General features: G+C 45.0%; 1 protein-coding gene and 1 long non-coding RNA gene across 2 annotated transcripts in view; one reads left to right on the top strand and one right to left on the bottom strand.

The window, feature by feature from the left end:
• Positions 1-13,758, bottom strand: part of GALNT4 (polypeptide N-acetylgalactosaminyltransferase 4) — a 125,029-nt gene extending 111,271 nt beyond the window's left edge. The window contains exon 1 of the mRNA XM_075314918.1: positions 13,499-13,758. The gene's annotated coding sequence lies outside the window, so the exon portion shown is untranslated. The remainder of the gene's footprint in view (positions 1-13,498) is intronic.
• LOC142243238 (uncharacterized) lies at positions 13,552-23,971 on the top strand. Its single transcript, XR_012724319.1, has 3 exons — positions 13,552-13,826; positions 15,884-16,099; positions 21,687-23,971. It is a non-coding gene; the product is annotated as an uncharacterized LOC142243238 (long non-coding RNA).
• The last annotated feature ends 694 nt before the right edge of the window (positions 23,972-24,665 follow it).

The following is a 24,665-nucleotide window of genomic DNA, read 5'->3' as shown; positions in this document are numbered from 1 at the left end:
GGATAGACACACGGCTGGCTGGATAGACACACGGCTGGCTGGATAGACACACGGCTGGCTGGATAGACACACGGCTGGCTGGATAGACACACGGATGGCTGGATAGACACACGGATGGCTGGATAGACACACGGATGGCTGGATAGACACATGGATGGCTGGATAGACACACGGATGGCTGGATAGACACACGGATGGATAGACAGATAGATACACAGACAGATAGATAGATAGATAGATACATGGATAGATAGAGGGATAGATAGATAGATACATGGATAGATAGATAGATAGATAGATAGATAGATAGATACTGCATCTCTTTGTAGGTGAAGGAGTCAGATTCATTTGTACCCATAAAACTACTATAAAGAAATGTGGAAAAAATAAAAAATTACAAAATAAATTTTTTTTTTTTTTATTTTCACCAACTTGGATTTGAACCAGCAACTTTCAAACATGTGCCCAGCAGCCTCCTCGCTTTCCTAGCTGCTATAGCTGTTGCAGCCTCTTACACAGCAGATTACACAGGACACAGCTTCATTGTACACAGCAGCGTCTCTGTGTCCTTTACTCTAGAGGGAGAGGAAAAGAGATTTTTTTTCTTTTAATAAAATTACTAAAAATAAAAAAAAAATAGAATAATGTAATTTTATTGCACTTTTTTCTAAAATAATAAACATCACAAACCAGCAAATAACATGGACATATTTGGTGTCCCTGTAATCGTAACGACACGAAACAACGCAGCAATCAGATTATTTATGGGGATCGGTAAATGGCGGGAAAAAAATGACGCAATTTATTATTTTTCTTTATTAAGATCCATAAAAAAATGTAATAAAAATGTATCACTGAGGCCATGTTCACACGTATCAGAAATGCTGCATTTTTTCTGCAGGTGTCCGCGCCATGAGCGCAATAACAATCGACTCTGATTATTGCGTGTCTGCGGTATTTTTTATGCATTGTCCCTTATTTGATACATGTTTGGTGCAGATGTGAATCCTGAAGATTATAAAGAAAAAAAAACACCAAAACTGCACAGTTCAGCGGCATCTTCAGACATAAAAGGGGCGGAGATTTCATGACGTCTCATCCATTTGCTTGGACATTTAGTCCATGTTCACATGTAGTGTAAATGCTGCATTTTTTTTCTGCTGTTTTTTTGCACATTTATTCCGCTGTGTTTAATTATCTAAGTAAAGTGGATGTGATTCCACGAAACGATGTCACTGAAATCTGCGGTTTTGTTTTCTTTTTTCTCTGGAGGTTTCTATGTGGAGCTTCAAAAAAATGCAGGAAAAAGCTTCTCTGCACAATAAAAACACTTAAAAACGCAGATTCACATCTGAACCAAAAACGCATTAAATAATGGAGAAAAGGCAGAAAATGGAACAATCAGAGAAGATTGTTATTGTGTAGTTTGGTGCAGACAGCGGCAGAAACAAAAAGAAACAGAATTTATACAACATGTGAACACGGCCTTATAGGCACAAATAAGCAACACATAGAAATTTAAGAACATTCTGGCTGCTAGGACTATTAACGAACAGTCTGGGGCATCTGCTGAATGACCCTTACTGACGAATGGGTGTGGCTAGGGGTGTGGCCAAATGTTGCCGCGGCGCGCTATGCGGCAGCTTACTTTGTCCCTCTTTCCTTTCTTCAAGAGTTGGGAGGTATGTATTCATAGTGATTCCTGCCCCCTGCCGGTCTGTCCTCCCCCATCTGTTATTTATGCTCATTCATTATAGAATCGTTATACTAACTGACTAGAAGGACCTGTGCTGATGTCATATCCATGTGACCAGAAGGGGCGGGGCCTCAGCAAACAGATGATACCAGGAAGCAACTTTTTTTTTCTGTTGGCTGAGGCCCCGCCCCTTCTGGTCACATGGGTATGACATGAGCACAGGTCCTTCTAGTCAGATAGTAAAACAATTCTATAATAGAATTAGCATAAATAATGGGGGGTGGACAAACAGGCAGGGGGAGGAATCACTATGAATACCCCACCAGCTATCAGCTGATCGGCAGCCGCTGTCATTCAAAAAGCAGCTCATTTTACAAACTTTACTTGCTTGTGTTTCAAAACCTTTACATCCTAGCTGACCACTAAACGTACGAGTAGAGAATCACCCGGACACTGCCAGTATAGCACTGGCTTTAGGTTATATAGGAAAATCCTGGTGATTGGTGTGCTTTAAAAGAGGTGAAAAAAATCTGCAAATAAAAGACGATTTGTGTGTTTCTACAGCAGAAATGCAGTAAAGACGCACGTAAGTTTACAGAATAAAGTCGTTTCATTTAAAACATGACGTACCAAAAAGGACAAGGACACGCAGCTCAAAAAACCAAACAAACCATGGTTTAAAAAAAAAAAAAAAATTAAAAAGTAGTAACCTAATTTAGCTAATTAGTTCAAAAATGCTGCTGAAAATCTGCAACATCAAAACGGCACAAGTTACTCCTGATGGGAGCTTAGCCTAAGCATATAACACAGCAGCCTGCTATCTGATGTTTCATAGGCTTGCCCTCAGCCCAACGTTATACTATGTGTATGCCCAAATTGCACTTTGTTTCTCATGCTGATTTGGCATGATAAAAAAATCCCAGCATACAGCGAGTAAACCAGAAAATCGGATAACATGTACCCATATGGGTGCGTGAAAATCATCCGACTGTACTCATATGTCATCCGAGAGCAGTCCAATATACACAAAAAAAAGACAAGTGAGAAGATGGAGGGATTAAGATCGCCATCATCTCCTAACCTGGGCTCAGATTCTCACAGCAAATTGTCACTTGACTCCATCTGTGATCAGAGTGTGAGCGGAGTGTCATTAATCGATCCGATTCTGTCACATGAGAGAATATAGGCCCATGTGAGCAAGCCATTATGGAGTGTTTAAACAGTTTTTGGAGCAGAAAATCTCCAACCAAATCTCATGGATTTTGAGCTCCTTGTTGGTTTTTGGAGAGTTTCTGCTCCAAAGATTAAGAAAAAAAAAACACCTTAGGATGAACGCAAGCAAAACAGCTGCAAAAACAGAACATGATTCACAGCAATGAAAAATGGACCGTATGGCCGATGGAAAAAAAAAAAACACAACACAAGCCACACCTCAGGGAGCACCGGTAATAAGAAAAAAAAATTAGCCACATTAGCCCTGATGACAGGTCCTCTTTATTGGTATATTTAAACACTGCAAAAAGATTATATATATATATATATATATATTATATATATATATATATATATATAAATAAAAATAACTATATAAATAAACTGATTCACTGAAGGATAATTAAAATACATAAACTGACACCAGACGAAGTGCTACTTGTGGGCCCAGAACCCATTTTCAATGATTAAGTCGGCACACTTATTTGTTAGCGAGTTACGATTTGTGTTATTTTGTTTGGAATGACGTACCAGTAATTAGTAATGGAGGCGTACAGACCAGCTGACATACTGAACAGGACTTGGATGGAGACCCTGACCGCCCTCTTATATGACAGTGCATTAGCTTTCACTGGCACCGTGTCCTACATCAATATTCCCTGGACACTTAGTGATATCCGGCTCCAGATCTCCTGGAGTTAACCTCTAAGGCCTAAGCCACCCGGCATGAAAATCAGTACGAGTGGATTGCGATAAAAAAAAAAAAATAAAAAAAAAAAAAAAAAAAAAAAAAAAAAATCGCATTCCACTCGGACCAATATTAGCCTGTGTCAGCACACATGAGCGATTATTTTCTCAGCCCTCATCAGACCGAGAAAACAATCCCAGCATGCTGCGACTGTAATGCGATCCTGTTTTCTCTCGCACCCATTCAAGTCTATGGGGCGAGAGAAGATCGCACTGCACTTGCAGTACACCGATGTACCGCGAGTGCAGGGCGAGAATGGCGATAGCCAGCTACAGAGGAGAGAGGGAGAGAAATCCCTCCCATCCGCAGCACCGGCCCTCCCCTCCTCAGTGCCAGCCCGCCCCCCACAACTGAGGTCCGCTCGCACGATCAGACCTCAGTCGCAGGGACACTCACATGACACTCAGCTCTGCTGTGCTGCCAGCGTGAGCAGATTGTCATGCGAGGGGATCACAGTAATCCCCGTGTGGCCCCAGCCTTACTGGGGGACATTATCAACATAGTGGGGGCGGCGCCGACCTAACAACTCTTATATCTTGTATGAAAAGTGATATGTCACAAAATACATCCCAATATCTGAATCAATTCCAACATTACACTAAGGAGTAAGAAACCTTCATACAACTTCTGAGGTACGTCTAAAGGCCCTGTCACACACAGAGATAAATCTTCGGCAGATCTGTGGTTGCAGTGAAATCATGGACATATTGTTCCATTTGTACACAGCCACAAACCTGGCACTGATTGTCCACAATTTCACTGCAACCGCAGATCTGCCGCAGATTTATCTCTGTGTGTGACAGGGCCTTTAGTAATCCTGGGACTTCAGGGAGTGGACAGACCAGGACAGAGAGAATCGCAACCGATCATACCAGTACTGGATGAACCCTGCAGTAGAATCACTGCCCGGAGATGGATGGACGGACAGATAGCAGAAAGGAGGCGTGGATCCTAAATAATACACCGAGGACAGGAATAGCCATTTATGCAATTTTCACTTTTTTTTTATAAAGCCCAGCAGTTTCAGACTGGACATAGCTATAGGAAGCCCTAGTGTAAAGCATATCTATTTATCATATATATGACACACACACACACACACACACACACACACACAGTATATCACAAAAGTAAATACACCCCTCATATTTTTGTAAATATTTTGTTATATCTCTTCATAGGACAACACTGCAGGTATGACACTGATACAATGTAAAGTAGTCAGTGTACAGCTTGTATAAGTGTAAATTTGGTGTTCCTCTAAATAATGTAACACAGTCAATAATATTTAAACTGCTTGCAACAAAAGTGAGTACACTCCTAAGTGAAAATGGCTAAATTGTGCCCAAAGTATTAATATTTTGTGGCCATCATTATTTTCAAGCACTGCCTTAACTGTGTTGGGCATGGAGGTCACTACAGCTGCACAGGAGCCACTGGAATCCTCTTCCATCCTCCATGATGACTTCATGGAACTGGTGGATGTTAGAAGTCTTGCATTTGAGGATGTCCCACAGATGCTCAATAGGGTTGAGGCCTTTACCCTTGGTTTCTTTAGCAAGGCTGTGGACTTCTTGAAGGTGTGTGTTGGGGTCGTTATCATGCTGGAATACTGCGCTGCGGCCCAGTTTCTGAAGGGAGCCTCTGCTTCAGTATGTCTCAGTACATGTGGGCATTTATGGGTCCCTCAATGAACTGTAGCTTACCACAGCACTCATGCAGCCCCAAACCATGACACTCCCACCACCATGCCTGACTGTTGGCAAGACACACTTGGCTTTGTGCGCCTCACCGATTGCCGGCTCACATGCTTGACACCATCTGAATCAAATAAATTTATCTTTGTCTCATCAGACCACAGGATATGGTGCTAATAATCCATTTCCTTAATCTGCTTATCTTCAGCAAACTGTACACTCCACTTCTTTGGTCGACCATAGTGAGGTCTGTTCTGACAGGAACCTATTTTGTTAGACTGCTATATGGTCTTGGCCACCATGCTGCAGCTCAGTCTCAGGGTGTTGGCAATCTTCTTATAGCTTAGGCCATATTTATGTAGAGCAACAGTTTTTTTTTTCACATCCAGATAGAATTCTCATGTTGAGCTTCCAGTGACCAGTATGAGAGAGCTTACACCAAATGTAACACACCTGCTCCACATTCACACCTGAGACCTTGTAACTACTATTGAGCGAATAGTAACTATTCGCGTTCAGATTATTTGTAACGAATCCCAAAGTGCTCTCCCGGTAGTCATTAATAACGAACCTAATACAAGTCAATGGGGAACCTGAGCTTTTATCTTGTCGTGACAATTACTGGAATAGTACTTGGTATTCGGTAAGGCTGCTTTCACACCTCCGGTTTGTGCTGAGCAGCACAATCTGGCTCAAAAACCTATGCAACGGATGCGGCGAAAAAAACGGATCCGTTGCATAAGTTTTTCAATGCGGCCTGTCTGGTTTTTGACGGATGCGGCTTGATACTGAGCATGTGCAGTACAAAAAAAAAAAAAAAAATCGCGGCCGGATGCGGTTTTTGCTGCAGGACACCGCATCCAGCGTCCATAGGCTTGCATTGTGAGTCGCGCCGCATCGCGCCGGATCCGGCGCGATGCGGTTTCTTTGCTGCACGAAAAAACGTGCCAGGCAGCGTTCCATCCGGCCGCCGCATGGGCTAAATATGCCGCATCCGGCAAAAAACGGACGCAACGCAGGACCATGCGGCACAATACGGCGCTAACGCAAGTCTATGCGGAAAAAATGCAACCGGCGGCAAAAAAAAACGGTTGCGTTTTTTCTGCAGAGCACCGTATTGTGTTGCAGGGCAAAAAACGGATGTGTGAAAGCAGCCTAAGCATTATCCGAATGCAAACAGTTACTACGAATGAACCACATGACACCAGGGAGGGAAAATGGATAATTAGGCACAATATGGCCATATGCGCTTAGGGGTGTACTCACTTTTGTTGCCAGCAGTTTAGACATTAATGGCTGGAAGCCGAGTTATTTAGAGGGCACCAAATTTACGCTGTTAACATAGAATACTATAAAATTATTGTAAATGAATAATAGTTGCAGAGAATAAAAAAAACAATACAAACGGTCAGCACACGGATAATAAGTGAGGAAAAATAAATAAATAAATAAATAAATAAATAAATCGGCCTACTTTTCTGGATGAAAATTGGACCGATTTTTAAAACGCTCGTGTGACCCCAGCCTTAGGCCATTGTGCGAACGTTGCGCTTTTTCTTGTATTTTCGTTGCGTTTTAAACTGCACTATGTCATTGACAAAATGCATGCGTTTTGCTTCCCCAGCAAAGTCTATGAGAAATCAGAAATTCCATGCGCACGTCGCTTCTTTTAGGCAGCATTTTGTTTGACAAATATTTGTCAAAATCGTTGCCTTAAAAAAAATCAGTATTGTGAACATTTTCCATTGAAATGAATGAGGTGTCAAAACGCCACCAAAATGTTTAGCTGTGCGTTTGCACTGCCTTTTGGTTACATTTTGGACCCGTTCTTGTCAACCAAAACGCAGGTCACCACCTTTTCTCCATTCTCTCGCTCTCTCTGCTTCCTACTCACCGATCAGCGGCGCTGTTACAGCTGTCACACTGCTCCAGCAGCCTCTCCTGCTTCTGAAAGTGTCAGCCGCTCATTAAGCTCATCTCATTCAATGCTTTCCCCGCTCACCGACGCCTACAATTAGTTGCAGTCAGACTCACCCCCATGCTGAGTGACAGCTGTCTGACTGCAACCAATCACAGCCGCCGGTGGGCGGGTCTATATCGTACAGTACAATAAATAATTAAAAAAAAAAGCGTACAGTGCCCCTCAATGTTGATATTCAGCCAAGATAAAGCTTCACAGCTGAGGGCTTGGGAGACCCATGTTATTGGGAGCCCCCCAGCCTAAAAATATCAGCCAGCAGCCACCTGGAATCGCCACATTCATTAGATGCAACAGTCCCGAGACTATGCGCAGCTCATCCTTAATGCCCTGGTGCGGTGGAAAACGGGGTAATAAAAAGTTAATGGCAGCCCATAGCAGCCATAGATTAGTCATGGCAGGCGTCTTTGAGACGCCCTCCATCACTAATCTGTAAGTGAAATTAAATATATACAAACACTCAAAAATCCTTTATTTGAAATATAAGACAAAAAAAAAACCAAAACATCCTCTTTCACCACTTTATTAACCCCCCAAACATCCCTCCAGGTCCGACGTAATCCACACGAGATCCCAAGACGCTTCCAGCACTGGTACATCTGACACTCACAGCAATTGGCTATAGAGCATGACTGCTCGCTGTGAACTCCACGCAGCAAATGAAGCGAGTCCGCGCTGTCAGGCCATGTGCCCACGGGAGATCGTACCTGCGGACTCTTCTGCAGGTATTACCGCAGGTACACGCAGCAACTCCCCGGAATCAGCAGCTATCCATTGCTGCGGTATTACTGCGGAATTGTTGTGGTAAACCTGCGGAAACTGTGCAGATTTCGTGCAGAATTCCTGCAGTATTCCTGCCCTGTATCTCCATAGTGGAGGAGCGGGAATTCTGCAGATAATTCTGCATGAATAATGGACATTAAGTTATGTGAGCTGCGGGAAATCCACAGCATTTTCCGCAGCCACAAATACCACAGCATTGATACAGCACCCCCCAAATCCCATAGGGTAACATGGGGAATGTCTGTACCTGCGTAAACCCGCGGATTTATCTGGAAAAATCTAGAAAATCCGCAGGTTTTCCACGGTTACTTTCTCCCGTCGGCACATAGCCTCAGAGGTAACGTCACTAAAGTTAGCCGCTGCCACAGCTGGAGTCCTCCATCTGTGACAGCAAATCACCCGATTGACTGAAGTGAGCCGCACGATCTGCAGTGCCGCCACTCAGGTGATTTCAGGTCACAGCTGGAGTCCTTCATCTGTGACCGCAGATCAGGCCTCAAGACAGACCTGAGCGATGAGAAATAACTCGCGTGAACCTCTAACATCACAGCTGCGGGCCCCGCACAACTGCTTGTGTCGCGGCACTGACGTCATAGGTTCACCCGAGTTAATTCTCATCACGCGCCTCTGTCTGCTGTAAGCAGAGCTGAATCGTCGTTGGACCTCATGTGGATTACTTCGGACCTGCAGAGATGTTTAGGGGTTAATAAAGTGATGAAAGAGGGCGTTTGTATTTTATTCCAAATTATTTACTTTCACTTACAGATTGGGCAGCACGGTGGCTCAGTGGTTAGCACTGCAGTCTTGCAGCTCTGGGGTCCTGGGTTCGAATCCCACCAAGGACACCATCTCCAAGGAGTTTGTATGTTCTCCCCGTGTTTGCGTGGGTTTCCTCCAGGTACTCCGGTTTCCTCCCACACTCCAAAGACATACTGATAGGGACTCTAGATTGTGAGCCCCAATGGGGACAGTGTTCCTGATGTATATAAAGCGCTGTGGAATATGTTAGCGCTATATAAAAATAAAGATTATTATTATTATTATTATTATTAGTGATGGGGGCGGGGTCTCAGATGACTGCCATCACTAATCTAGGACTAAGGGGTACTTTGCACGCTGCGACATCGCTAGCCGATTGTAGCGATGCCGAGCGCCATTGTCCCCGCCCCCGTCGCACATGCGATATCTTGTGATAGCTGCCGTTGCAAACATTATCGCTACGGCAGCTTCACACGCACTTACCTGCCCTGCGACGTCGCTCTGGCCGGCGACCCGCCTCCTTCCTAAGGGGGTGGGTCGTGTGACGTCACAGCGACATCACACGGCAGGCGGCCAATAGAAGCGGAGGGATAGAGATGAGCAGGACGTAAACATCCCGCCCACCTCCTTCCTTCAGCATAGCTGCTGGAGGCAGGTAAGGAGATGTTACTCGCTCCCGCGGCTTCATACACAGCGATGTGTGCTGCCGAAGGAACGAGGAACAACATCGTACCTGTCGCTGCAGCGAAATTATGGAAATGACCGACACTACACAGATCACCGATTTTCTACGCTTTTGCGATCGTTTATCGGTGCATCTAGGCTTTACACGTTGCGACGTCGTTACTGGCGCTGGATGTGCATCACTTTCGATTTGACCACGACGATATCGCAGTAGCGATGTCGCAACGTGCAAAGCCCCCCTTAGTGGCTGCTGTGGGCTGCCATTAACTCCTTATTACCCCAATTGCCACCGGACCAGGGCAACGGGAAGAGTCGGGTGAAGTGTCAGAATTGGTGCATCTTATGGATGCGCCGCTTCTGGGGCGACTGTGAGCTACTATTGTTAGAAAAATGGGAGGGACCCCATGTCTTTTTTTTTTTTTTTAAAATCAATCAAATAAGCTGAGTGACCCCATGTCATTTTTTACAAAAAAAAAATACATCTGTCCAAGCTAGCTATCAATCAAGCTATTCTGTTATTTCTGTCTATTCTATATATGTCATTTATTATTCTCTACTCTATATGTTCTCTCTATCTATTCTATCAATTATCCTATCCTATAATATTTTATTTCTCCTTTAAAAAACGCATCGAAAGTGTTTACAATTGTCAAGTCTGCCAGAGGGTGTAGATTTTTTTGTCAAATCAAGAACGCAGCGTGCGCACATAGCCTTATACAGACGCTACACTGACTAGTTTACATTGTATCAAAGTGTCAGATCTTCACTGTTGTCTCATGAAAAGAGATACAGTGGAATCTTGGTTAACGAGAACAATCCGTTCTGGGAGTGTGCTTGTAAACCAAGTTACTCGTCTAGCAAAGCAAGATTTCCCATAGGAAATAATGCAAGCTCAGACAATTCATTCCACCTGTTCAATGTCCCATCCTGGTCCCCTATTGTGCCAACACACACGCACAAACATACATACACACACACACACACACACACACACCTTACCTTCCGTCCCATCGCTGGCCTCCTGGATCTTGAAGCTCGCCGGTACAGGATGTGTATCGGGTAACCATCGTGACGAGGGAGGAACATCCACTGCCAGAGCGCTGACGTCAAAGGCAGGAGCTGCTTGCCTCTGATTGGCCAGAACGCTGCCTTTGAGAAGCGGCTGACTGCGGAAGTTCCTCCATCGTCGCGATGGTTACCCGATACACATCCTGTACCTGCAAACTACAAGAACTATGAGGCCAGCGATGGAACAGAAGGTAAGGTGAGCATATTATGTGTGTGTTTTGTGCGTGCTTGTGTGTGTTTGTGTGGACTGCAAGTGCGGGTCAGAGCGCGGTGGATGTACGGAACCGGAAGTGTGTGCGGTGAGTATTTTGCTTGTACAGCAAAGCTTGCTCGTAAACTAAGTTACAAATTTACAGCAAGCTTTGCTCGTATAGCGAAATGCTCACACACCGGGTTACTCGTTAAGCGAGGTTCCACTGTACTGTAATAATATATTTACAGAAATGTGAGGGGTGTACTCACTTTCGTGATACATTGTACACACACACCCACAGAGGGCAGTTTATATACACACACTGTGCAGTCTATACATACACAGTGCCAGTCTATAAACACACACACACACACAGTGCCAGTCTATATACACATACACAGTGCCAGTCTATATATACACACACACACACAGTGCCAGTCTATATACACATACACAGTGCCAGTCTATATATACACACACACACACAGTGCCAGTCTATATACACATACACAGTGCCAGTCTATATATACACACACACACACACACACACACAGTGCCAGTCTATATATATACACACACACACACACACACACACAGTGCCAGTCTATATATATACACACACACACACACACACACACACACAGTGCCAGTCTATATATACACACACACACACACACACACACACACAGTGCCAGTCTATATATATATACACACACACACACACACACACACACAGTGCCAGTCTATATATACACACACACACAGTGCCAGTCTATATACACACACACACAGTGCCAGTCTATATATACACACACACACAGTGACAGTCTATATACACACACACACAGTGCCAGTCTATATATACACACACACACAGTGACAGTCTATATACACACACACACACACACACACACACAGTGCCAGTCTATATATACACACACACACAGTGCCAGTCTATATACACACACACACACACACACAGTGCCAGTCTATATATACACACACACACACAGTGCCAGTCTATATATACACACACACACACAGTGCCAGTCTATATATACACACACACACACACACAGTGCCAGTCTATATATACACACACACACAGTGCCAGTCTATACACACACACACACACACACACACAGTGCCAGTCTATATATACACACACACACACAGTGCCAGTCTATATATACACACACACACACAGTGCCAGTCTATATATACACACACGCACACAGTGCCAGTCTATATACACACACGCACACAGTGCCAGTCTATACACACACGCACACTGCGCAGTCTATATGCGCACACTGCGCAGTCTATATGCGCACACTGCGCAGTCTATATGCGCACACTGCGCAGTCTATAGACACACACACACACACACACTGCGCAGTCTGTAGACACACACACTGCGCAGTCTGTAGACACACACACTGCGCAGTCTGTAGACACACACACTGCGCAGTCTGTAGACACACACACTGCGCAGTCTGTAGACACACACACTGCGCAGTCTGTAGACACACACACTGCGCAGTCTGTAGACACACACACTGCGCAGTCTGTAGACACACACACTGCGCAGTCTGTAGACACACACACTGCGCAGTCTGTAGACACACACACTGCGCAGTCTGTAGACACACACACTGCGCAGTCTGTAGACACACACACTGCGCAGTCTGTAGACACACACACTGCGCAGTCTGTAGACACACACACTGCGCAGTCTGTAGACACACACACTGCGCAGTCTGTAGACACACACACTGCGCAGTCTGTAGACACACACACTGCGCAGTCTGTAGACACACACACTGCGCAGTCTGTAGACACACACACTGCGCAGTCTGTAGACACACACACTGCGCAGTCTGTAGACACACACACTGCGCAGTCTGTAGACACACACACTGCGCAGTCTGTAGACACACACACTGCGCAGTCTGTAGACACACACACTGCGCAGTCTGTAGACACACACACTGCGCAGTCTGTAGACACACACACTGCGCAGTCTGTAGACACACACTGCGCAGTCTGTAGACACACACTGCGCAGTCTGTAGACACACACACACTGCGCAGTCTGTAGACACACACACACACAGCGCAGTCTGTAGACACACACACACTGCGCAGTCTGTAGACACACACACACTGCGCAGTCTGTAGACACACACACACTGCGCAGTCTGTAGACACACACACACTGCGCAGTCTGTAGACACACACTGCGCAGTCTATACACACACACTGCGCAGTCTATACACACACACTGCGCAGTCTATACACACACACTGCGCAGTCTATACACACACACTGCGCAGTCTATACACAAACAGTGCAGTCTATACACAAACAGTGCAGTCTATAGACACACACACACTGCAGTTTATACACACACACACACACACACACACACACACACACACACACACTGCAGTTTATACACACACACTGCAGTTTATACACACACACGCGCTATACATCTATTTCTGCACCCTGTACAGTTATACACACAGTATATCCCACATCTACAAGGTTACAGTCCTGGTGAGAGCAGGTGTCACCTTTGAACCTTGGACTACTCATGTAGTGAAGTGCCCCATACACCCTGGTCTGAGGTGACAGGGCACAGCTGGCGGCAGTGGTCGCCCACCACTCATACTCACAGTGTAGGCTGCGCACCAGGGACTCATCCCCGCCGTACGAGGCGCTCTATGGCGGCTTCAGGGAAGTGCAGCGCTCGTGTCCCCGTAGCTAGTGTCTCTCCACCTCTCGTGTCCCCGCACTTCTCGTGTCCCTGAGCCGTCGCTTCCTTTCACTTTCTCGGAGAGTCGGAGCCCTCCTGACGTGTCTATGGCCGCCCCTCCTCCCTTGCCCTGAGAGCTGAGCCTTCCTCCTCCTCCAGATCATGTGTCTGACTGACCCCTCCGCAGAATGAGGACAGGGCGGCCATTCTTGTGAACGCACATCTCCAGGCCGGTAACAGGCGGAGATGTGAGTGTGGCAGCACTAGCCTCCAGCTCTCCTTCACTAGACATGGCGGGAGGACACAGGATTATGTATAGGTCGTATAATGGTGTCTGGTAATGTAGGTCATGTTTAGCCCTTCAGTCTCTGACCACAGCTCCGAACTGAGGCTTCCCAATGGCCATTATAGAGGTGGTCGTTATCTTGTTTCTGTCTTTATTACCATGCCAACAATATTACTGGGCCCTAAGTATAAGGTTACAGAATTCAGGCGTAAATAGCTGTGAAAAGTTACGACATTCTGGCACAACGTGAGGCTGCCCTAAAATATTGCAACCTCAGGCGTTCTTACATTTGCGCCCAGCTTTCACCTAGTCTTTAAGTCCATGATGGGTGACGCCATGCCTTCCACCATTACTGTTACTCCTGTCCCTGACTGGAGTAAGATTTGTGGCACGTCGCACCCCACTTCTCAGACGCTCCTTATTCAATAAATGGTGTGCGCCTCCTAATGAAGCATGAGCGCCTGATTCCAGCATACCCCCCCATCACTGCCAGTGTTAAAATCACAGGTCTGGATGAATCTGGGCAAAAGGGTTTCTAGTCTGAAGTATTTACCCCAATCCATGGTCGTGCGCTGAGACCCTCTCCGTCCAGATCGAGAGACTTCGGGCCTTCATTCACTCTGCACAAAGCTGTGACCAGAAGAAATAGTCTAGCAGACAACGTGCGTTCTGGGGCCCAATGGCTATGGTGGCACAGACCAAGATGGGGACTCGAAGCTCATGAGACCCAATGCAAAATCTGCAAAAAGGAACAACTATCATGGTTTTTTTTATACTACTTTGAGTCACAGGGACTATTTTGGCCCCCTTATGCTCCCTTTTCCTGGGTGTCAATGTAACCCCTTGACCTTCTATAATTATGCCCTTTGCACAGACAAAAACAGCCGCTCACCTCTTCTATGGAGTTCTCTGTGTGCTACCATGCATTTCTCTGTTATGTGTGGCAGGCCAGTACCCAGGACCGCTATTGGAGCACTACCTGTGGTATTCCAGTCAGTGGCCCAACCATAAAGTAAGCAAATGGGTTCCACAGTTTTCTATCCACTGCAACCCACTAATTGTTGATAACCCACTAATATTCTACAAAGAGCCCCTTACCTTTTCCATTTTGACAATTAAATGTGGATGATAGATAATTAGATATGTTTTTCAAGAAGAAATTGTGAAAAATACACTTAAAGCACCACTTCAGCTTATGTTTTTTATTTCACCATTGGAGTTGTGTTTTAAATATAAGTCTGCCCCTACTCTAATACCTGTTGCCATCTTTACCTTCTATCACCGCCGCTCCCATGAGTCTCTGGCAGTTTGTGACCTACCAGCTGCTCTAGTCTCAAATTCAATGCAAGTCTATGAGAACCTTGTTCTGGCTCTCATAGACTCACACTAGAAGCATGTGATGTAACTTCTGACTTCCAGCGAGTCAGACATTGCAGTCACGAGATGGCGTCACAGGGCCGGAGCGACTCTGAAAAACGTTGGAGGATGAGTATAAGACCAGGGGCAGGGACCTTAGATTAAAAGCACCACTCCAGCGGAGAACAAAAAAACAAACCCTGGAGTGGTGCTCTAAAATATTGTTTATTAATAGGTTAAAAATTATTTCCCAATAAGGAACTATTGAATCCTAATATAGCCAAGAGGGTAGATAATGGGTCTGTAACCACAAGATTGTCATGTCCCGACCCGCAGGACAAACCCCTACTGGATAGGGGGTCGGCACCCAGCACGCGGCTCCGTATGGTCTGCCCATCCTGCTGTCCTTCCTTCCATACAGGGTGCTCACTCGGATCGCAGTCCGTCCTGGATCCTGCTGCAGCTCTCTGCCTGTGGCCTGCTCCTCCAGAAACATGCATGCACTGAACAGGTCTTCCAGGACCTTCCCTAGGCAACGCCCGCCGCATCCTGCCTTGTTGTTTAACCTTGCGCCTGTTCCTAATCTCTTTACATTGCCTCCACTCAGAGTCAGCTGTGCCTGTCTGCTGCTCCAGCCCATACCTGTGTTCCTGTGCTCCACAGAGTCCATACTTGTCCGGCCGTGCCCATTCCACTTCAGCCCGCTGGATTGGATCAAGCACCAACAGAAGAGGTCCTTACCGAGTAGCCTGTGTCAAAATCCTTCCTAGTACAGGATCAAGGCCTGGCTCGGTGTTACCATCTACCTTCACGTTGGACCGGACTTCACTGGGGCTGAGGTTGTACCTCCTGTGCATTGCCACTCAGCCATACCTACAGGTATTTGGACTATTCCTGTGCAGACTGTACCAGCTTTCTGGACTCTACCATAGGACCCTGTGTTGTTTGGCGCTAGTCGCGCTCTGATCATTAAGGTCCTTAACTCAAGCTTTGTCCGAGTCAGTCTCTGGGGTCAGCTGCCACAGTCTTCTGTGGTCCTGTGGGTTCACTACCACACTCCCTCATGGGTAGCGCAACAAAGATCAAAATTATATAGGTGAGACCAAGAGACTAATATACACTACTTATAAAATGTTAGAGATATTTGGCTTTTGAGTGAAATTAATGGGAAAAAAAGTTCACGCTACAGAGATTTTATCATGAAAGCAGGGCATTTAAAGCGCACCAATCACCAGGATTTTCCTATATAACCTAAAGCCAGTGCTATACTGGTGCTATCATGCTGATTCTATACATGCCTTTAGTGGTCAGCTAGGATGTATAGGTTTTGAAACACAAGCAAGTAAAGTTTGTAAAATGAGCAGCTTTTTGAATTGCAGCATGTTACTTCACCACTGAAGTCCGCTCCAGCAACTTCTACTCAGATCACCAGGCAACGCCGTGTTCCTGCCGTGGATGGTGCTGGCAATGGGAGAGGAATCGATGCCAGCGGCGACGGTGGGCGCAGGTTCCGCTCATCCACTGTGCTTGGTTTCCTTGGGATCTGCAGTACCACTGGCTGACTATAGGTGGCGTGTGTCTTCCAGCTGAAGTTACCATCATTCAGCTACAGGCAATGGGAAGACACCACACCCTTCTTAATTCCCCTCCTGTCTGCTGACCACTGCCAGAGATAGTTCTGATATTCTGGCTCCTGTCTGCCCTGTTCTGTAATTCTGGTGTTCTGACTTCTGCTTGTTTCCTGACTAGAGAGGGGAGCCAGCACGATCTGAAAATGGCATGCATCATATAAAAAGTGCAAATTCACAGATTTATTCCAACTGTACTGTAATATAAATGAGATTTTTAGCAAATAATTGATCAATTCTTTGAGCCACCCCTGCCAACGTCACGGCAAATCTCAATAGGGGGGTCCTACTCTATATTCTGTATTTCATGTGCCATGCGGCCTCCTAGATAAAGTTAAAAGCAGAACCATAATGGAGTACACATACCTGTAACCTGTATATATAACCGCTTCTATGTTGCAAAAGAGGCAATAGTGGATAGAGGCCAGCCCAGGTCCCAGCATGTGGAGCAAGCTCTACACATACCAGGACTATATCAGAACTGACCCTCCCAGTGCCAGACAGCAACCATTGATAAAGGCGGACCAGATCCAAGTATGGTGCTTAATCAGCAATGCCTGTGGAAAGGGTGAGGCAACTGAATGTGTACAGCTACCATCAGGAGGAATATATTGCAAACCAAGATCAGGCGTGCATAGCATGGTGGTGACCAGCCACCAGACATTTGTAGCATAACTACAACCAAACAGAGAGAGAGGGGAGCCAGCACGATCTGAAAATGGCATGCATCATATAAAAAGTGCAAATTCACAGATTTATTCCAACTGTACTGTAATATAAATGAGATTTTTAGCAAATAATTGATCAATTCTTTGAGCCACCCCTGCCAACGTCACGGCAAATCTCAATAGGGGGGTCCTACTCTATATTCTGTATTTCATGTGCCATGCGGCCTCCTAGATAAAGTTAAAAACAGAACCATAATGGAGCACACATACCTGTAACCTGTATATATAACCGCTTCTATGTTGCAAAAGAGGCAATTGTGGATAGAGACCAGCCCAGGTCCCAGCATGTAGCGGAAGCTCTACACATACCAGGACTATATCAGAACTGACCCTCCCAGTGCCAGACAGCAACCATTGATAAAGGCGGACCAGATCCAAGTATGGTTCTTAATCAGCAATGCCTGTGGAAAGGGTGAGGCAACTGATATTTTATTTGCTAAAAATCTCATTTTTTTTTTATTATAGTACAGTTGGACTAAATCTGTGAATTTTCACTTTTTATATGATGCTGTCACGCTTCCCGGTCCCCTGGTCCCGTCCTCCGGTCCCCGTGGCCCGCTCCCCGGCGGCGTCCCCTGCTTACCACTCCGGTCCCGGCCTCCTCTTCCCCGCCTGCGGCCTCCATGCGTCCAGCTCCCCGCTCCCGGCGCTCCTCTGCGACATGGGACTCCCAGCCGGGCGCTCCTGCTTCCTCCTCACCGCTTCCTGGACTAACTTCTGGCACACGGGCCTCGCGCATGCGCATTAGGGCGCGCGCGGTCATTGACCCTTTCTTAAAGGGCCAGCACCCAGAAACAGGATATTGCATAGACAGGTACAGGGTATATAAGGTTTCTCTTTCCTGGTAGGCGGGGCCTGTTCTACGTGTTTAGCAAGCTAGTGTTCAGGTCCCCGTATTGCTTTGCCCTGTGCTTTGCCTTGTATTAACCCTGTCCTGTCTCGTAGAGCCTATCCTGCCACGCCAGTCGCTCCGAACCAAGTCCATCCCTGGACCCTGACGGTGACTTCGGCGGATGTCCCACCACCTCTGCAGCTCCGCCAGTCTCCAGTCTCTGGCTCCGTTCGGTGACCCGTTCCATCGCTCAGCAGGTTCCGGATCCCGCCTGACCCTATAACCCGGCCTCGGACCCTGAGCCTCGTCACCCGGACTACCGTCCAGAACTCCGTGGGTTCAGCATCATCCACCTTTCCTGCTTCTCTACGGACTGTCCAGCTACCTATAGTGCTCCGGCTGCCGTGCATCAGGACCCTCTGGCGGGGTGACCAGCTTGGCTGCCTTCTCAGGGGAAATCGGTGTACGGTCCAGTGCTTCCACCACCCAGACGTAACAGATGCATGCAAATTTCAGATCGTGCTGGCTCCTTTTTCTCTGTTATGACTGTAGTTATGCTACAATTTCTGGTGACTGACCATCACCATACCATGTACGCCTGATTTTGGTTTGCAATGTATTCCTCCTGTTGGTAGCTGTTCAGATTCAGTTACCTCACCCCTTTCCACAGGCAATGCTAATTAAGCATCATTCTTGGATCTGGTCCGCCTTTATCAATGGTTGCTGTCTGGCACTGGGAGGGTCAGTTCTGATATAGTCCTGGTATGTGTAGAGCTTGCTCCACATGCTGGGACCTGGGCTGGTCTCTATCCACAATTGCCTTTTTTGCAACATGGAAGCGGCTATATACAGGTTACAGGTATGTGTGCTCCATTATGGTTCTGCTTTTAACTTTATCTAGGAGGCCGCATGGCACATGAAATATGTAATGTAGGTTAGGACCCCCCTATTGAGATTTGCCTGCCGTGACGTTGGCAGGGGTGGCTCAAAGAATTGATCAATTATTTGCTAAAAATCTCATTTTTTTTTTATTATAGTACAGTTGGAATAAATCTGTGAATTTTCACTTTTTATATGATGCATGCAAATTTCAGATCGTGCTGGCTCCTTTTTCTTTGTTTCCTGACTACCTATCCTGCCTGCTGTTTATGTACCTCGCTGCCCAATCCGTATTTGACCTCTGCTACGTTTTCTGATTACATCCTTGCCTGCCGATTCTGTCCCTGTTCTGCAATTCCTGGTTTGACCCTTCCTGACGACTACTCTCTCGGACTGCTGCCTTCCACAGGTAGTGATCTCCAGGGCCCTGTGTAATACCAAATCCCTGTATAGGAGTTAAAGGGTTTCAGGCTTCTGGGGGTCCTGCTTGGTGAAGTGGTTGCCCTCTAGCCTGTGATACATGTGGTGGGTTTTGATAGGGGAGGATGGACAGACAGGAATCACTACCTGTTATTTATTCTAATTCTATTATAGAATCATTTTAATAAGTGGAAAGAAGGACCTGTGCTGATGTCATACCCATGTGACCAGAAGGTGTGGGGCCTCAGAAAACATAGTGATACCAGGAAGCAACATTATTTTTCTGTTGGCTGAGGCTCTGCACCTGCTGCTGCCATTCAAAAAAGCTGCTCATTTTACAAACTTTACTTGCTCGTGTTTCAAAACCTATACATCCGAGCTGACAAATGTGTGTATAGAATCAGCATGATATTGCCAGTATAGCACTGGCTTTAGGTTATATAGGAAAATCCTGGTGATTGGTGCGCTTTAAGTAAAAGAATGCAATGGCAATTTTCCTCATCTCAAACAATTTGCATATTTTTCCCAGAGGAGCATGTAAGGTGTTTAAGTCTCGTCATACTGGCATGCCAAATCTGATGTTTTACTCTCCATAAGGAGAAACCTTACCCCTTAGATCTCAGTAATAGCTTCTCACCTAGCCTAATCGGATCTCATATTTGCACTGACGAGGGGCAATATCCACACAGAGCTGGGAAGGAGGATGGCGATGGCGAGACCAGCGACGCCCATCGGACCAGACTGCTCCCTGAGTATAATAAAAGGGTTTTTTTTACGTTCTACAGAGTGGCCTGTACACTTATACAGTGTGTCCACCCATATCCTGTCCACCACCATTAACTTGAGAACGGCGGCAGCTATAGGCATAGAAGTGGTGTCTAGGTATAGTAAAGTAGCAAAGGGCTATGCAATGAAACCACTTATAGCGCCACCTGGTGGAAAACAACAGAGTTAGCATTTTTCTCTCGAAAACGGAACGAGATAAAGAATAAAAGTGAATTAAAAAATTGTAGGGCATCATCAATTCAATACGAATCAACACCTTGCATACAGAAATGCTATGATATGAAACCCATGACCCGCCCCAGAACATTGAATGCTGGTCACACATATGGCGCTCATTTAACTTTGATGCTCAAAGTGGCCACCGTCAGCTGCAATGCGCATCTGGACTGCATACTGTATCTTGCTGCACGTTGTGCAATATGGTAGGTGACTCATTTGCACAAGCATCTGTAATACGTCGTCGTAAATCCTGCAATATTGGTGGAGGAGTCGCATACACCTGCTGTTTGATGTGACCTCACAGAAATAAGTCTAATGGGGTCAGGTCAGGTGAGCGTGGAGGCCACTCCAAGCAGCCACCATACCCAATGATTTGTAGGAAGGTCTTCATGAGGCATCGCTTCACGTCCGAAGCCTTGTGAGTTTTACACATTTTAATCATCGCATTTCTGTATGCAAGGTGTTGATTCGTATTGAATTGATGATGTCCTTCAACTTTATGATTCACTTTTTTTCTCTATCTCATTCCGTTTTCGAGTTAAAAATGCTAACTCCGTTGTTTTCCACCAGGTGGCGCTATAGGTGGTTTCATTGCGTAGCGCATGGATACTTTACTATACCTAGACACCACTTCTATGTCTATAGCTGTAACCGTTCTCAAGTTAATGGTGGTGGACAGGATATGGGTGGACACACTGTATACAGTGTTATAGAATGCTGTATTTAAGGGCTTACTGGTGCTGGGTGCAGTTTATAAGGTAAAAACCTGGTGACAGGTTCCCTTTTACTGATGCCATTCAAGTAGTAGGGGCTTGTCACTGTACGATTCACAAAGTGCAGAGCAGTTCTGTAGTGACTGTACACACCTACCACACTGTAACACCACCAAATGCTCGTCTGGTGACAACAGTGACTGATGCCTAGCGCTCTCCTTAATGTCTCCAATATGATTGCCGGCCATCATTTCTGCTCAGGGTGAATCAACTTTCGTCATTGAACAACACTGAAGCCCACTGATCCCTCATCCAGCAAGAGGATGACGCCTGTGCCTGGTGGTGTGGTCAGGTATCCTTGCAGATCGCCTAGCACGCAGACCATGCTGATGGAAGCAGTTTTGAAACAGTGACTGTCACCTTCCTTAAATGTGCCTGGAGTTGTGTGGCATTCATCGTCCAGTTCTGAAGGGCAGTGTTCACAATGAAGCAGTCATCAGTGTAGGATGGGGCCAAAGAATGTCCACTTTCTATGCCTTTCTGTGACTCTTCCATTTTCTCTGTATCTCTGTTGGCTGCACATGACTCTCTAAACTCAGTGGCCAATACCATATGAGAACATCCTGAAAACCTCACAATGGCAAGTTATTGTTGATGTTGATCTATTGTTAGGTGTCGTCTTGGTCTCATGATGTAAAAATGTGAAGAGCATTGTGAGAACTGTTTAAATATCAATTCTCATTGAACACCAAAATTTATTGTGCAATTCATGGACAAACAGCTGTTGTGAATTTTTCTGTTAAGCTCCTTGTTAGAGAACAGCAAGTCATGCAAAAACTACTAAAACATTAAATAGTTGGAAATGTGCAAAAGTTTAATTTGCATTCAATATATATTTGGCTATTTAAAGAGTTGGTTCACTACTCAGCATTAGGGGCCATATCGATGTAAAGCTCATAGAAAAAGCTTTTCTCAAATACCTTGTGTAGTAAATTCTCACTCTGAGCAGCACTATTGCAGTCCGCTCATCCCCATCATGTGACCCCCAGGCACTGTGACCTCTGAGGTCCGATGATGTTACGTCAACTTCCAGTTGACCTGATATCACCGAGGTGGGCCCCAGTCTCCCTGAGTGACTGGGCTGTGAGCGGAGTTACCCTTACGAGTGGTGAAAGGACTTAGTAACCTTTTGCTATTCTGATTTTAGCCCAGTAAGTTTGTAATAAAGCCTGAATTTTTTATCCAACTATCTGGAAGATGGATTCTCTTAACCTTAATGGACTCGATTGGTAATCAATGGAAGCCACAGTGCTAGAACTAAATAGGCTAAGATGTTGGGGAAATCTCAGAAGTATTCTATATTTAACACCACATTATTATTTATTATTATAGTGCCATTTATTCCATGGAGCCCTACATGTAAAAAAAGAAGCAAACATAATAAGAACAAGTACAATAATCATTAAGTATACAAGGCACAAACTGGTAGAGGAGAGAGGACCCTGCCCGTGAGGGCTCACAGTCTACAGCAGATACTGTATGTAGTATAGAGTCTTAACACTTCTTCCTCTGCTGACCGTTGCTGAACTCAGAGGGTTAACAGATCACTGTAGCAGCATTCCAGTACAATAATCCAGACATCTGTATAATATAGTTTAGCTCCATGTTTCTGACGTATCACTAACTAAATGAGCAACAGTGGGCAGTGAAAAGGTTTTCATTGTTCAAAGTTGTTTTCCCAGCTCTGCGAGCAGAATACAGGCAGGGGTTATAGTACATTGAGGTTACTGAGAATACCATCACCCCTCTCACCTACACTACTGGTCACTGAACTATAGGATACATTTGTTCTTGACATTACAGACCTTAGTAACAAGCAAGCACTGAGTTCAGTAAACCTAAAGCCCTCACCGATGCATAAACAGGATAAATTTATAGGGTTATTCCCATCTTATGAAGTGATGGCATTATACAAGGAAAGGAAATGCTATTTCTTTCTAATTGTTAGGTAGTCATCTAACTCCTTCAATGCTGTGCCCTGGCTAGAAGCACTCTTGGCTCCGGCCATTGTATAACTCTATTCACTTAAATAAGACCATGCTTAACCCCTAAGAGACAGATTCAGTTTAGAACTAAAAGTGGTTGTCCACTACCTGGCCAACCCATTTTAAATAAAGATAATATATACTCACCTCCCGTACCGGTGCGGTTCCAGCAATGTTGGCACCAGGACTCAGGTGACATTTGTTATGCCATGTAAGCCCTGCAGCTAATCACTGACCTCTATTAGGCTCCTGTGCTCACACTCCTTTCAATTGTCCAAGGCTCGGATGAAGGAAGTTAGCGTGCAGCAGCCTGATTGCGTCCACTGATTGGCTGCAAGGTTTACAAGTATAACAATATCACATAAGACCAAACGCTGACATCGCCAGTATGGGAGGTGAGTATATGTTATTTCGATTTTATAAGGGTGACTAATTTCTTTAAAAATAAAAATGTTACTTCATGTGGTAATAATGATATATTGTACTTTATATTAGCGGCAAACTTAGGTCAGTATGTTTTTGGTTTTTTTTTTACAAAAACATGTGAAAGTAGATCACAATTCAGAAAAATTAACAATTTTTAATGACTGTTTACTTCCTTACACAAGATAGTCATATAACATAAAATAGTTAATAAATACCATTTGCAATATGTGTATTTTACATCTGCATCATTTTTTAATGTCCTTCTCATTTGTTAGAATGTTAGAAAGGTTAAAATTTAGCAACAATATTTTTTTTTTCTTTTTCAAACAAATATACGAATCCTATTTTTTTAAGGACCTATTGAGTCATGTAGTGACTTTGAGGGATTGAAAACTCCCAAGAATTTATACCATTTTAAAACACTTTACCCCTCAAATTATTCTAAACTGGTATTAGAAAATGTGTTAACACTCCAGGCGCTATACTGGAATGAAAGCAAAGTCGAAATTAAAAAAAATATATATATATTTTTTTTACTAAAAAATATTGTTGAGATGCAAATGTTTCATGTTCACAAGGGGAAAATAGATCCAATAATATATTACACAATTTCTCCTGAAAATTGCAATATCCAATATGTGGTAAAAAACTGCTATTTGGGCACATGGAAGGGCTTGAATGGGAAGAAGCACTGTTTGGTTTTGGGCATGTAAATTTGTCTGGAAAATATTGCAGATGCCATGTCACATTATTATTATTTATTATTATA

Source organism: Anomaloglossus baeobatrachus, chromosome 6 (genome assembly GCF_048569485.1).
Source record: "Anomaloglossus baeobatrachus isolate aAnoBae1 chromosome 6, aAnoBae1.hap1, whole genome shotgun sequence".
NCBI lineage: Eukaryota > Metazoa > Chordata > Amphibia > Anura > Aromobatidae > Anomaloglossus > Anomaloglossus baeobatrachus.
This window is presented reverse-complemented; position numbering and strand designations above follow the sequence as displayed.